Source organism: Triturus cristatus, chromosome 4_1, assembly GCF_964204655.1.
Source record: "Triturus cristatus chromosome 4_1, aTriCri1.1, whole genome shotgun sequence".
NCBI classification, from domain to species: Eukaryota; Metazoa; Chordata; class Amphibia; order Caudata; family Salamandridae; genus Triturus; species Triturus cristatus.
The window spans coordinates 1,014,614,673-1,014,628,234 of NC_140585.1; positions in this window are offsets into that span (position 1 = coordinate 1,014,614,673).

A 13,562-nucleotide genomic window follows, 5' to 3' on the forward strand; every position below is an offset into this window, starting at 1 on the left:
ATCTTTGACAATCATAGACGTCCATATTTTCACAGGTTACAGCATCCATTGTGTTGCCTGCATACATAAGAAGGGAGTGGTGCCTCACTGTCATCCTTAAGTCCTCCTGGTTTTGCACACAAGACAAGCAAGTAACTCAATGGAGTTGCTGATCTGCCAGTTCCCCCTCTCTGAAACTCAGATGTTCTTCTATCTAGTCTAATGACCAGAACAGGGATTTCCCTGATGAACTCTCAGATCTCACCACCTCGTCCATCTGACATGCCCACAGCACCCTCTTGGGTGACTTTCGCCTCCAAGACAATGCAAGCTATAAAAGAAAAAAAGAAAAAAAAAAAAAGAAAAAAAAAAAAAAAAAAAGACACCCTCTTCATCATCATTGATACACTCAATAACGGAACTCATTTCACAAAACCAATACACTTGTCTTCTCAAATCACCAACAATATAATGCTAATCACCCATTCCATTTGCCTGACCACTCTGCCATCCCTATCAACCTACTCAGTGTACTACCAACAAACTAAGGTCAACACAAAAGATTAAACAAAACCTTCAGATCCTTAAAAGACATACCCATAAACAACTTTATGCTTGAACTCATCTCTCACTCCTTCAACTCCATGTCCGATGCCAACACCCTTCTAAAGAACTTCAACAATTTTTGGAAAAACTATGTGAACATCCATGCAACAATTAGAACACGCAAGTGCAAGCCAAAGACTTGTGCAACCTGGCATGCTAAAGACCTTGCAGACAGTAAAGAAAATTGAAGAAAACGAACTCCAGAGTAACTATTGATACTGAAGGACCTGCAACATGCAGACTGCTCATCACTTCAGCCAAAGCTAAGTAATATACCATCAGTGAAGCCATCCACTGAAGCAGAATGCTGTTCAAGATAATACAGCACTGCATCAACCGCCTACAAGACACACCTATTCTTCACTCAACAGAAAAGCACAATGGATTAATCTATTCTTCATTGAAAAACATACAGAATACCAGGCAGCACACCAACGATATAACGCCTACTACATTTCTCACATTCAAACATTCCCATTGAATTATGCAACGGTTAGCCTTCAAAGCCCTATCTCTAGATGATCTGGATGACCTATTCAAGTCCCCCAAGGCCAGCTATGACGATAATGTCTTAAAATGTCGATCAAAGCTCTCTTTCTGTGGATTCTCTGACCTAACATTACCATTGCAAATGCCTCCCTCAAGGCATTTTCCCAGAAGCGCTCAAGTCTGGCCAGATCAGGTCACTCAATGAAACCTACATTAGACCCTGATGCCCTTGCCAACTACCTTCCCATCACTCCCCTACCATTCTTCGACAAGGCCAATGAAAAAGCAGTTTATGTTAAACTCCAAAATCACATTGATGCTAACCATCTCTTGCACAACTACTATTCTGGCTTCAGATCACACTGCCACCTTGCACTTTGCAGACGATACCCTCTTCACCACAGATGAAGATGACCCCCTGCTTACCGATATTGCTGGCCCTTTCAGCTGCCTTCAACACAGTCAACCATCCCACCCTCATATGCACCCTTGAGTCGTGAATGGGATTCACCAGCAGTGTCCTTCACTGGTTCTCCTCCTACCTTTCCAACCAACACTAGATTGTTCAAATGGGCACCTCCAGGTCACAAAAGAAGCTTATCACATTTAGAGGCCCCCAGGGCTCTATACAGTCACCTTGAACATTTACATGAAGCCACTTGGTGCTCTGATGACAGATAACAGCATCAGGATTCAGCAATATACCAATGATACACAAGTCTACTTGCAAGTTTCCACTGCTTAACACATTCAATGTCTCAAACATTGCAAATCATCCAGACCAGGATGTCCGGAGCCTACCTGAAGCTTAATCCACCCAAGATAGAATTCCTATTTGACAACAAAGTAACAAGTCTATTGTTTCCACATTAATTATTATTGTGGGCCCTTAAATTTACATCAAACCTTCTTCTCAAAAGGGATCTGGAACTCTTATGTGTAGAGGCAAGAACAACCAGTGCTGCAAAGAAATGACACAACATCTACAAAGAGAGGACAGAAAGGTCTCGGCATAAAGTAGGGCCTGGAATAGGCTGTTCTCTGCAAATAGGTCATGAACTGCCAGATGAAAGTCACTGCGCAACTCAGCTGTTTAAGGACCAAGATGTGATTATAGTGTGTTTCTTGACGGGGTAATAAGAGCCTCTTTGCCAGGTGAAAGGCCCCCTAGCAACTAATTATTTTCTTGTAAAATTAAGCTTTTTCTGCAAGCTCCATGTTTGACTTTTAATCTTCTAACACTTGTCAGAACTCTACATGGGATTTTTTTCTTCAACCTGTGCATTATACATGGCAGGTGATAGAAGAAACAAAATAAACACTTTGTGCAGATCACTAAAATAAGAAGCCAAAATATACCTCAAAATGAAAACTATTAACAAAAAAAAGAATGAAAAAAATAGATTCAAAGAAAAGGAAATCCAAAAGAGGTTACTTACTAAACATGAACAGTGTTCAGGGCTCTTTATGGTAAAGAATTGATTTAATTAGTCCTTGCCGCTTACTTGGTTATGTCCTCTGTTAATTTCATTATATTATTGATTGCACTTTGTTTAGTAAGGCATCGACTGAAAAAGAATGTTAGAAACACTGGCAAAGCCAATGGGTCTTGTCCATGACTCGCCAATGGCTTTGATAAAGCTTTTTTTCCTCCAGATAAACGCCATGTATGCAGCATCCATCTTGGAATGTATTCTCTTTTGTTTTAAGAAGAGGCAAAAATAACAATCCGCCACACAATCCGTGCACATATTGCACCCTGAAGACCGCCAACACGGACCAGAAACACCGGAGTCCCAATCTGTCTACCCTCTGGGCGTAAGCCCCCACCGGAGCGCCAGTGGGATCGGACGTCGCGAGGCGGCCTACATGAGCAGTTGAAGCCGGGGACTGGCCTGAATATCGGGTCCGGCGGACGGCGCTCTGCTGATGGTTTGAGGAGCGCAGCCGGCGGACTCAGCGGCCGACACTAACGGAGGTGGCTGATGTGCTGGTCTCCCTCTGCTTCCCCCCCCCCCCACGAGGCTCCGGCACTGTGGGGCAGACATCGGGGGACTGCCTGCGACGCTGGCTTTTGATTAAGCAGTCGCGCGACTGTGGAGGCGGATGATCGTGCTGCCGGCTGATACTAGGATCTGCGGTGGATCGTTGCCCGCCCGGGATTGACTCGGATCCGAGCTCCGGAGACAGATGACGGGGAGGAGCGGATCGCGGGAGAGAGGTGTGAGCACCTGCCTGGTGCTGAGTGAGGACTGGAGAGCCCGGCGGGAACCTGGCCCTCCACTACCAGGGAACCCCAGTAGCAGTTGCTCCTTCTCTGGGGGACACAGCCCCAACTGCCTGGAACCTCCTGATGGGAGCCACTCGAGTGGTCGTGGACTCTGAACGACGGCACCTGGGGAGTACAGTGCGGCCCGGGACAGCCTTCAGCCGCCATTCCTAGAACCGCGCCAGGGGGCGCTAGCGCCGGGAGGAGCTGCCCTAATCGGCGCCTGGAGCAAGTTGTAGACCTGCCCCACTGCACTGGGGATTCTTGGATGGGATCAAGGCTACCGACGTGCTGACTGCTTGCGTAACCGGGGTGGCCGGTGGTGGATGTTCGGCTGAGTGTGGCGGCCCCCGGGATCCACATGTCTACTGACGGTGTGGCCCTCTGCCTCAACGGATATCAGGTGGCTCCATGGCAGGAAACCAGACGGGCCGCGCGGGGAAGGAAAAGCCCGCGGCTGGCAGCGGCGACTACCGACCGAGGTAAAGTTCCCCATGCAAATATGGGGGGCAGGGGCCGGCGCACAAACACCCAGGGCAAACTGGACAAATACGCTTACACAAAGGAATCACCGGTTCTGCTGGACCGCAGAGACTATGAAAAAAAAGCGCAGAACAACGGGGGAGCGAATAAAGTAACGCTCGACGACATTATGGTCGCTCTCACTCAGGTGCAGTCCACAGTGGACACCATTCATACAGATGTATCCTTCCTGCGGGCTGATTTCCAGAAAATGACCGCAAGGGTCACGGAAGTGGAACAAATAACAAAAACCCTGGTTGGGGACACGGCCACATTGCTTCAAAAGTTAACCACCTGGAGGCCGAAAATAAAATAATGGCGGCGAAGCTGGACGACCAGGAAGGGCGCTCTTGCTGAAATAACGTCCGAATCACGGGCATTCCTGAGAGTGAAGGGGGCCCGGCCATGGACCTATATGTTGAGGAACTCATTAAGACACGACTCCATCCAAGGGGGCTATCCACCTTTTTCTCAGTTGAAAGGGCGCACAGGGTACCAGGCGGCAAGCCTAAGCCAGGAGTGCCTCCCAGACCCGTACTGGCCCGAATTTTCTATTTCCGTGACCGGGACGCCATACTGCAAACAGCGAGAGTGGTCCCGCCGCTCCGCATCCAAAACTCTGTGGTCTCCTTTTTTCCGGACTTCACAGCTGCAGTTATCAAACGTCGCAGGAGCTTCTTGGAGATCAAAAAGGATCTACGGCGCAGAGAAATTACCTATTCCGTGCTATTCCCGGCGAAGTTACGAGTCGTAGCCGATGGCAAAACTTGGTTCTTTGATCATCCTGAAGAGGCCAATGACTGGCTCGAGGGGTGGCGACAAGTGGACGGACACAAGCGATCTGAGAGGCGCCAGCAACAGCGACGGGTGGAGGAAGACCCCAGGGATCATGGACGAGCGCAGGAAGAAGACAACACGCACAGGTCGGAGGTTGAAGACAAAGAGGAACATGGCTCACACGGATCACGCGGATCTGCAAGGACATAATCAGGGGGAGCCAATAGCAAAGTAATGGACACGCCACTGGATGGTATCTGATTATCGTGATCGTCCACATCTGATGGGAGGGTGGGCCGGGTGTAGGATCTGCACGGTAGCTACAGTAAGGTTTGAAAGAACAATGGTCTTCAAGGAGGGGATAGACTACGGCGTTCCTCAGACTTCTCACCCCCTAAACGCAAGTACTGTTACAGGGATTGGGTATGAAGCGCTCTGCAAAGTTGGGGTGGCGGGTAGTTTTAAGTCCGTCTAGCAGGGAGGCAGGGAGGGGGGTGAAGGGTATGGGTACGTTGTTGTGGTTAGTTTTTTTTTTTGTTAGCATTTTGTGCGCAGGCACTCAGGCATGGCACATTTTCCAATGAGGGTTGGCAATTGCACTGCTCACGTGAATCCGTTCTAATGATTACACATTCCAACAACTATGGCAACATCACACTTGCAGCCATCTGAGCGAGGGCAGATCTCTACCACACAGGTGAAGTCCCAATCACTAATTACGTGGAATGTACACGGCCTCAGGGATAAAATTAAAAGAGGTTTGGTATTACAGTGTCTTAAACTAAGTGTTCGGCTGTAGTCCTGTTGCAAGAGATGCACCTCACTGGTACTGCATGTCGGGCGTTAGACAGGTGGGGGTTCAGGATGGTTGCCCACTCGGAGTTTGTCAGGGTCCAGAGGGGTGGGTATCTTAGTACGAAAACAGTCACCACTCATAATACACAGAACGAAGACTGACACGGGCGGCTGCTTTGCGGCTCTAGTAGGTCAGTGGGAAGGACACCCTATCAATATAGTATCAGTATATGTTCCCCCGGCGCTACAGGCAGTTACGCTTCCAGCCCTTGGTGACTTCCTCCTCGATCTCCCGGATGGAGAGCTATTGATTGGGGGAGACTTTAATGCCGTGGTTGACGGGACCGTAGACCAACACCCTGTGAGGGAGCGGACTTCGGGAGTGTCACACCTAGGGAGCTTTATGGAAGCACTAAGGCTTACTGACGTCTGGCGGCATCGCCATCCCATGGCATGCCAACTTACTTTTCAATCAGGGGTACATAACAGCTTGTCTAGAGTAGACTACTTTCTCGTATCCCCAGAAAGCCTCAAACATGTGGACACAATTGAAATTCGACCTAGGGGTATTTTAGACCATTCACCAATTATCTTAACGTGCACGTATCACCTGGGGGGATGGCGGCAAATTTTTCCCATACTCCCTGGATACTTGCGGGTTCCCAAGATCATGAAATCTATGCTCACCACGACACAACACTACTTCCAAGAAAATGTTGCATCGGTCCACTCTCCTACCAACCTATGGTAGGCCTATAAGAACGTACTCAGAGGACAGGCCATTGCCTCTGTAACAGGGTATAGACGAGAACGGCAGCGGGAACTCACTGCTATAGAATCGGAACTACAGAAGGCTGACGCTCAGCATTCTCAAAATCCAACTCCCGCCACGGCCCAAAACTTACGCCTCCAACAGCAACTATATAGGGAGCATCTGGGGGAGGCGACTAAACTCAGACTTTCGGCTACGAGACATAAGATATACGAGACCGGCGATAAAGCCGGGAAGCTTCTGGCGTGGCTCGATAAAAGGGAGCGAGACAAAGTGGATAGCGCAGCTTCAAACGAAGCATAATTTGAAAGAGACTGATTCACGTGCCATAGTGCACATGCTAGCACAACATTTCCAGCAGGTGTACACATCGCTGTCGGAGATGTCAGTGGAAGAGGCATTGATCTATGTAAAAGATATTGCAATGCCCAAACTTACACCGGAAATGGCCTTTACACTAGAGGCAGACCTTACGACCGACGAGCTAGAGGCTGCGATTGGCTCCTTACAATCTGGGAAAGCACTAGGACCTAATGGTATCCCCATGGAACTTTACAAAAGGTTGGAGGGGAAGGTGGCCCCACACCTGCTAAATATGTACTGCGATAGTCTGAAGACAGGCGAACTTCCGCAGGATCAGCACCTGGCCACGGAGGGGACGATCCCGAAACCCGGAAAACCCCCGGAGGACTGCTTCTTACCGTCACATTTCCTTAATCAATGCTGAAGCTAAAATACTGGCAAAGATCCTTGCGCTCAGGCTTCCCCCGCACCTCAACCCTGATTCACCCGGACCAGTCCGGATTTATGCCTAATAGGAACACGGCATTGAACTTGAGGCATTTGCACAAAGTGATGGCCCACAAACCTTATCTTCAGGAGCCAGCAGTAATTCCGTCATTGGACGTCCGTATGGCGTTCGATATGGTGGAATGGCCCTTCCTGTTCGCGGTACTGACGCATTTGGGCTTTGGCTCAAAGTTCTGTGCATGGGTACGTCTTCTTTACACAAAGCCACTGGCCCATGTGGCGGCTAATGGGCATATATCCCATGACTTCCCACTGTCCCGGGGCACGCATCAAGGCTGCCCGCTGTCGCCGCTTTTGTTTGCGCTGGTCTTGGAACCACTAGCGGCATGGATCAGGTGGGAGCCCATGATCCGAAGCCTGCGCTGGACGGCAGAATGGGAAGACCGCATCTCGCTGTATGCGGATGACATTTTACTTTATTTGACCTTCCCTAGGCGATCCATTTTGGTACTCCTGAATACATGTGACCAGTTTGGTCGGGCATCAGGCTACACTATAAATTGGTCCAAGTCGATACTTTTTGTGCACCAGGGCCCGCCACCGCAACTTCCACAGGACTGCCCACTGCAGATCTCAGAGGACGCATTCAAGTATCTAGGTTTTTATATCACGGCGGACCCGGACGAATTTGTTAAAAAAAAAATCAACATGCCGCCCCTGGAACGTTTAAAAAGAGATGCAACTCATTGAGGGGCGTTGCCCCTGACACTGTTGGGGAAGGCAGCGCTTTTTAAAATGATGGTGCTGCCTCGATTCTTGTATCCTCTTGAAAATACGCCGTACTCCGTGCCACCTGCTTACTTTAAAAAAATAGCGGCTCAGGTTTCCGGGCTGCTGTGGGGGAACAAACCCAAAAGCATAGCACAGCGTAAATTAACTAGAGGGTGGTACGACTGAGGCATTGCACTGCCCAACATACAGCTTTATTACTGGGCGGCCCAATTGAAAGTAATCAATCAGTGTATCCACGCTCTGCAGGCGGATCCCGCTTTCAAGGCAGATAGGTATGGGCTTGGGGTTGATGGCATGATGTCTGCACTTTATAACAGGAAGCGCACACCAGTGCTACTCGAACCACAAGGCAGACTGTCAACCTATGGCATGACGCACACGCTAAATTAGGATGGAAGGGAATGATAACCCAACTCACCCCTTTGTGGGATACGCAGCGGCTTGGTGGTTTGCGGCATTGCAAGGGCTTTGATAAGTGGGACGCAATTGGTATATCTACGGTGGGCAATATGTGGCATAAGGGGGGGGGGGGGGGGGGGGGGGGAGTCATTACATTTGAAAACCTTTAAGCGCAATATGAACTGGCGCCCTCTGAGAGCTTTAGATACCTGCAGATCAGGCATGCGTTACAGGCGGTCCTGCCACCTGGCACCGAAGTTCCTGAGACCACCCCTCTGGAGGATAGGCTATTGACAGATTGTATGTATAAGCGGGCTACTTCCCATACCTACCGAAAATTAGTGAACAATTTACCTGACCCGCACGTGGCACTCAGGGATGTGGGTGATTTCGAAGACTCCGAATGGAGGGAGGTGTTGGCCTCCCCGCGGGAGGTGGGGATACCCTCGAGACTTAAACTAGTGCAGCTTAAAATTTTACATAGAACCTATTACACGAGACACACTCTCCACAAAATAGGATCTGCACCACACCCGTACTGCCTTAGGCGATGTGGGGAGGCGGGTACATTCTTTCATACTGTGTGGGAGTGCCCCAGGATAATGGAGTACTGGGTTAAAAAGTGATGAGGCCATATCACAGGCGGTGGAGGTGTCGTTAGCTCCCGAACCTAGGAGATGTGTACTAAATGTATGGGAACCGAACGATCTTTCCCGCCCAGCACAGGAGTGGGCCACATTGGGGATAATGATAGCGAAGCGCAACATCGCACAAAGGTGGGGTGTGAGAGAGTCACCATCACTCACCGCCTGGTGTGGGGATCTCGATGCTGCCATGGTGGCCGTAAAAGCAGTATTTATCAATCGTGGCTGCCCTAAGAAATGGAGCAGGGTTTGGGGGGCCTGGAATAAATACAGGGGATACATCTGTGAACCACCAGAAATAAGGGCGGAGGGAGAATCGGACAATGAAAATGACGGGGAGTTGGGACTATAATACATGGAATGTTGTCTTTTGTTGTGCTATACGTAATATCCATACGCCAACTATCGTAACATTACAGATGTTTGGATAGAATGCCGTTAATGCTTGTATACAATACCGATTTATTTGTGCCCTGACAATAATTATAATAAAAAGTTTGTTAAAAAAAAATAAATAAAGAGGCAAAAATGGCTGATAGGTGTGTGTATACGTGTGGTGGCCAACTTTGAAAATGTTTAAGCAAAAATGTAAAGATTGCATGCACACACGGGCAACCATCTTGGAGTGGATTAAAATTCTATTAAATATGGATTCCCACTGACACAGCAGCAAGCAGTGCTGACTGTACAAGAGGGTATGCGGGCAAAAGGTAATTACATTTTGTTTGGGAGGGGTTCAAAGAAAGGGCAAACAGGGAGAAGTACACAGAGTAAGAATAAATAGTCCCTCATGTACTGCAAAGCATGGTATTGACATCAGTGGAAGTATATATCTCAACCATTCAAAACAAGGAGTCCAAAACGTGCTAGTGAGGAACAAACACAAGCAACATGAGGCAAGCCAATGATTCAAAACCAGATAAGAGATAGACAAAAACACCATTTAACATGACCAAAGAACAGAGACCTCTCTAATTCTATACTGCACACAATTGTTCTGCTTGCCAACAGACAGCTGAAGCTTTCTGTAAGCGAAACCTAAAAACGGGTATGTTAGAAGACTGGTATAATTTCACTCTCATGATCTGTACAAAAAACTTGAATACAATATCCATACTTTTTTTTAATTTGAATTTGTTTGGCTCCTAAAGCAATTTTGTTTTGTTAGCATTCAATATAATTTAGCAGTTTAACTTCTAGTACTAAAGAGTGCACTTTAGAGGACTACATTTTTTATTTGCTTTATCAAAAAATATTATTTTATGGCATTTTTCTGGCATTCACACCAGATAGTGAGGGGTTAGTAACATCAAAGTCATTGCTTTCAGAACTCTTGCTCGAGTACCTCTTCAATCTGTTCTGCACAACTTTTGTTGAACAGAAAAAAAACATTGATAATAGTGTATTTGGACTACTACGATTTTGTAATTTCATCTTCAATTAACACCCCCCATTTCTGAAAAAAAGCATTTTTTCCTTTAAGTCTTACCCTCCTAGTTATTGGCTACGTGTTAATATTTAGTATTCACTTCCAGATTTCAATTTTGAATTTGTTTGCTCTGGGACATTTTGAAGTTTACCTCGTGTATCTCTATTTAATCGCTGTTAGGGTCCCTCTTTCAAAGAAAAGATAACCAAAACTGACTTAAACGATACAGTTTATTATTGGAAATAAAAAATATTGTGTCATCTAAAGAGAAATTTGTTGTTGTAATGAATGATAATAGACCCAATGAATTTAGGTACAAGTATACCGAACAGAGAAACAAGGATAATGTTACTTACCCAGTAAGCATCTGTTCTTGGTATGTAGAGCTGTACATTCACATGCTTTGCATACTCCTGCCATCTAGTGTTGGGTCTGGATGTTTGCAAGTTGTTTTTCTTCTAAAAAGTCTTTCCAGTCATGAGGAAGGTGACTCTTCCTTTTGGTGATAGTGCGTATGGCATCGACTCCATTGTTAGATTGTTTTCCCACAGAGGGTGAGAATGGAGTTAGTAAGTTTAGAATAGAGATGGCCGTGCGTTTGTATGTAAAGAAAGAAACTGCAAAAGGTATAGGTACCCGGGGAGGAGGGTGGGCACATGTGAATCTACAGCTCTACATGCCAAGAATAGATGCTTAAGGGGTAAGTAACATTATCTGTTTGAGGCATGTGAGCTGTAGATCACATGCTTTGCATAGACTATACAGCAATATGCTCCCAAAGCGGTGGCTACCCTGTAGCTCTTGCAGTTGTTTGAAAAAGTGTTTTAAGTACTGCCTGACCTACATTAGCTGGTTGCATCTACACAATAGGGTTTGGTGAATGTGTGCGGTGTAGACCATGTTGCTGCTTTACGGATGTCAGCTAAAGGAATATTTCTTAAGGAGGTCATAGTAGCCCCTATTTTGCAGGTGGAATGTGCTTTAGGGGGTATTATTGAAGTTCTTTTTGCCTTTACATAGCATGTTTGGATACATTTCATGATACATCTTGCAATTCCCGATTTAGATATGGGATTGCCTTTGTGTGATGGCAAAAGAGCAACAAAAAGCTGTTTTGTCTTGCGAAATTCTTTTGTTCTTTCTACTTAATATAGTAGAGCTCTTCTAACATCTAGTGGGTGTAGAGCTCGTTCTGCTACAGAATCAGGTTGAGGAAAGAACACATTTAACTCAACTGATTGATTAATATAAAAAGCAGAAACTACTTTAGGAAGACATTTGGGATTGGTTCGAAGAACCACTTTGTCTTTGTGTAGCTGAAAGAAAGGCTCTTGTATAGTTAGTGCCTGAAGTTCACCAACTCTCCTTAGTGATGGGATTGCAATGAGAAAGGCAATCTTCCAAGACAGGAATTGTAATTAACACCTGTGCATTGGTTCAAAAGGTGGACCCATTAGCCTTATAGGGACTATCTTAAGTTCCATACTGGTGCAGGTGGGACTCTTGGTGGTATCACTCTTTTTAATCCTTCCATAGAGGCCTTAATTACTGACACTTTGAATAGGAATAAGTGTTGTCTGTTTTGTAAGTATGCAGCTACTGCTGCTAGATGCAACAAATGGATGTGTAGCCTAGTCCAGATTGATCTAAGTGTAGGAGATAACAGATGTTTTGTACCGCAGCATCAAGGGCATTGATATTGCTACAATAGATAACAAACCGTTTCCATATTGCTGCATAACATGCCCTAGTAGTAGGTTTTCTAGCCTCTTTCAGGATATTCATACAGTCTGGTGGTAATTGTAAATAACCAAACTCTAGAACTTCAGGAGCCAAATCGCTAGGTTGAGTTCTTTGGAATATGAATGCCTGATTTCTTCATGGCTCTGAGAGAGGAGACTGGGGTTGAGATGGAGCTTTTGGTGTGGAACTACTGAAAGCTCCAGCAGGGTGGTGAACCAAGGTTGACGTGCCCATGTGGGAGTTCTGAGAATCATTTTGAGGGATGTTTGTCTGAGCCTCCGAACTATCAGCGGAATGAGTGGGAGAGGCGGAAAAGCATAGGCAAATATCCCTGACCAGTTGATCCATTTGGAGAGCGGGTGTGGGAACCTGGAGGCGAAGCTGGGGCGTTTTTCGTTTTGAGCTGTAGCCAACAGGTCTATGTGAGGGAATCCCCATTTATGAAAGTAGGGGAGGCGAATCTGGGGGATGAAGCTACCACTCATGGATTTGCTGTCTCTGTCTGCTGAGAAGGTCTGCAATCTGTTTGTTTAACCCTGGAAGATGTTCTGCCAGGACATAAATCTTGTGGTGTATAGCTCATTTCCAAATGGCTTGTGCTAGGCGTGACAGTTGGAGTGTGTGTGCCCCCCCCACCCTGTTTCTGTATATAGTACATAGCTGTCATGTTATCTGTGGGCACTAGGACAGCTTTGCCTGTGAGGTGAGTTTGAAAATCTCTAAGTGACTTATATTGAGAGTCTTGTATTTTAGACTCAATAACCCTTGTATTGTGTGATTGTGTAGGTAAGCACCCCAACCAGTGAGCGATGTGTCTACTGTTAGCACTGCCTGTGGAACTGGGTCGATAAAGGGCAGCCCTATGGATACATTTTGTGGGTTCCATCACTGCAGAGAACGATAGGTGCGGCCATCTACCAACACCAGATTGGTCAACTGACCCTGCGACTGGTTCCACTGACTTGCTAAGCATTCTTGAAGGGGACGCATGTGCAGTCTTGCATGGGGAGCAATTACAATACAAGACGCCATCATACCGAGCAGTTGCATGAATACTTTTGCTGGTAACAATTGGTTGGGTTGAAACGGAGTGTGAAGGGACTGAATACTGAGAAATCTGCCTGTATTGGGAGAGGCTAGAGCTCTTTGAGCATCTATTGCGGCTCCCAGGTAGTTTTGTGTGTTGGAAGGCTGTAGATGAGACTTAAACGCATTTACTGCAAACCCTAGTTGGTGCAGTAAGTGAATAGTGGCTTGAGTGAGTTGGAAACACTTTTGGTAAGTGCTGGCTTTGATGAGCCTATTCGTCCAGGTATGGGAAGACATGGATGTGCTGTCTTCTCAAATGGGCTGCGACTACTGCCAGGCATTTGGTAAATACCCTGGGAGCAGTGGTGACTCTAAACGGTAGTACTTTGAATTGGTAATGATGACCCGCTAACATGAATCTGAGGTATTTGCGATGAAAGGGATGAATTGGAATGTGGAAATATGCGTCTTTTAAATCTAGTGTAGACAAAGTCACCCCGTTGAAGAAGTAGGAGCACTTGTTGAAGTGTCACCATGTGGAAATGCTCTGACAGTATGTAGTGATTT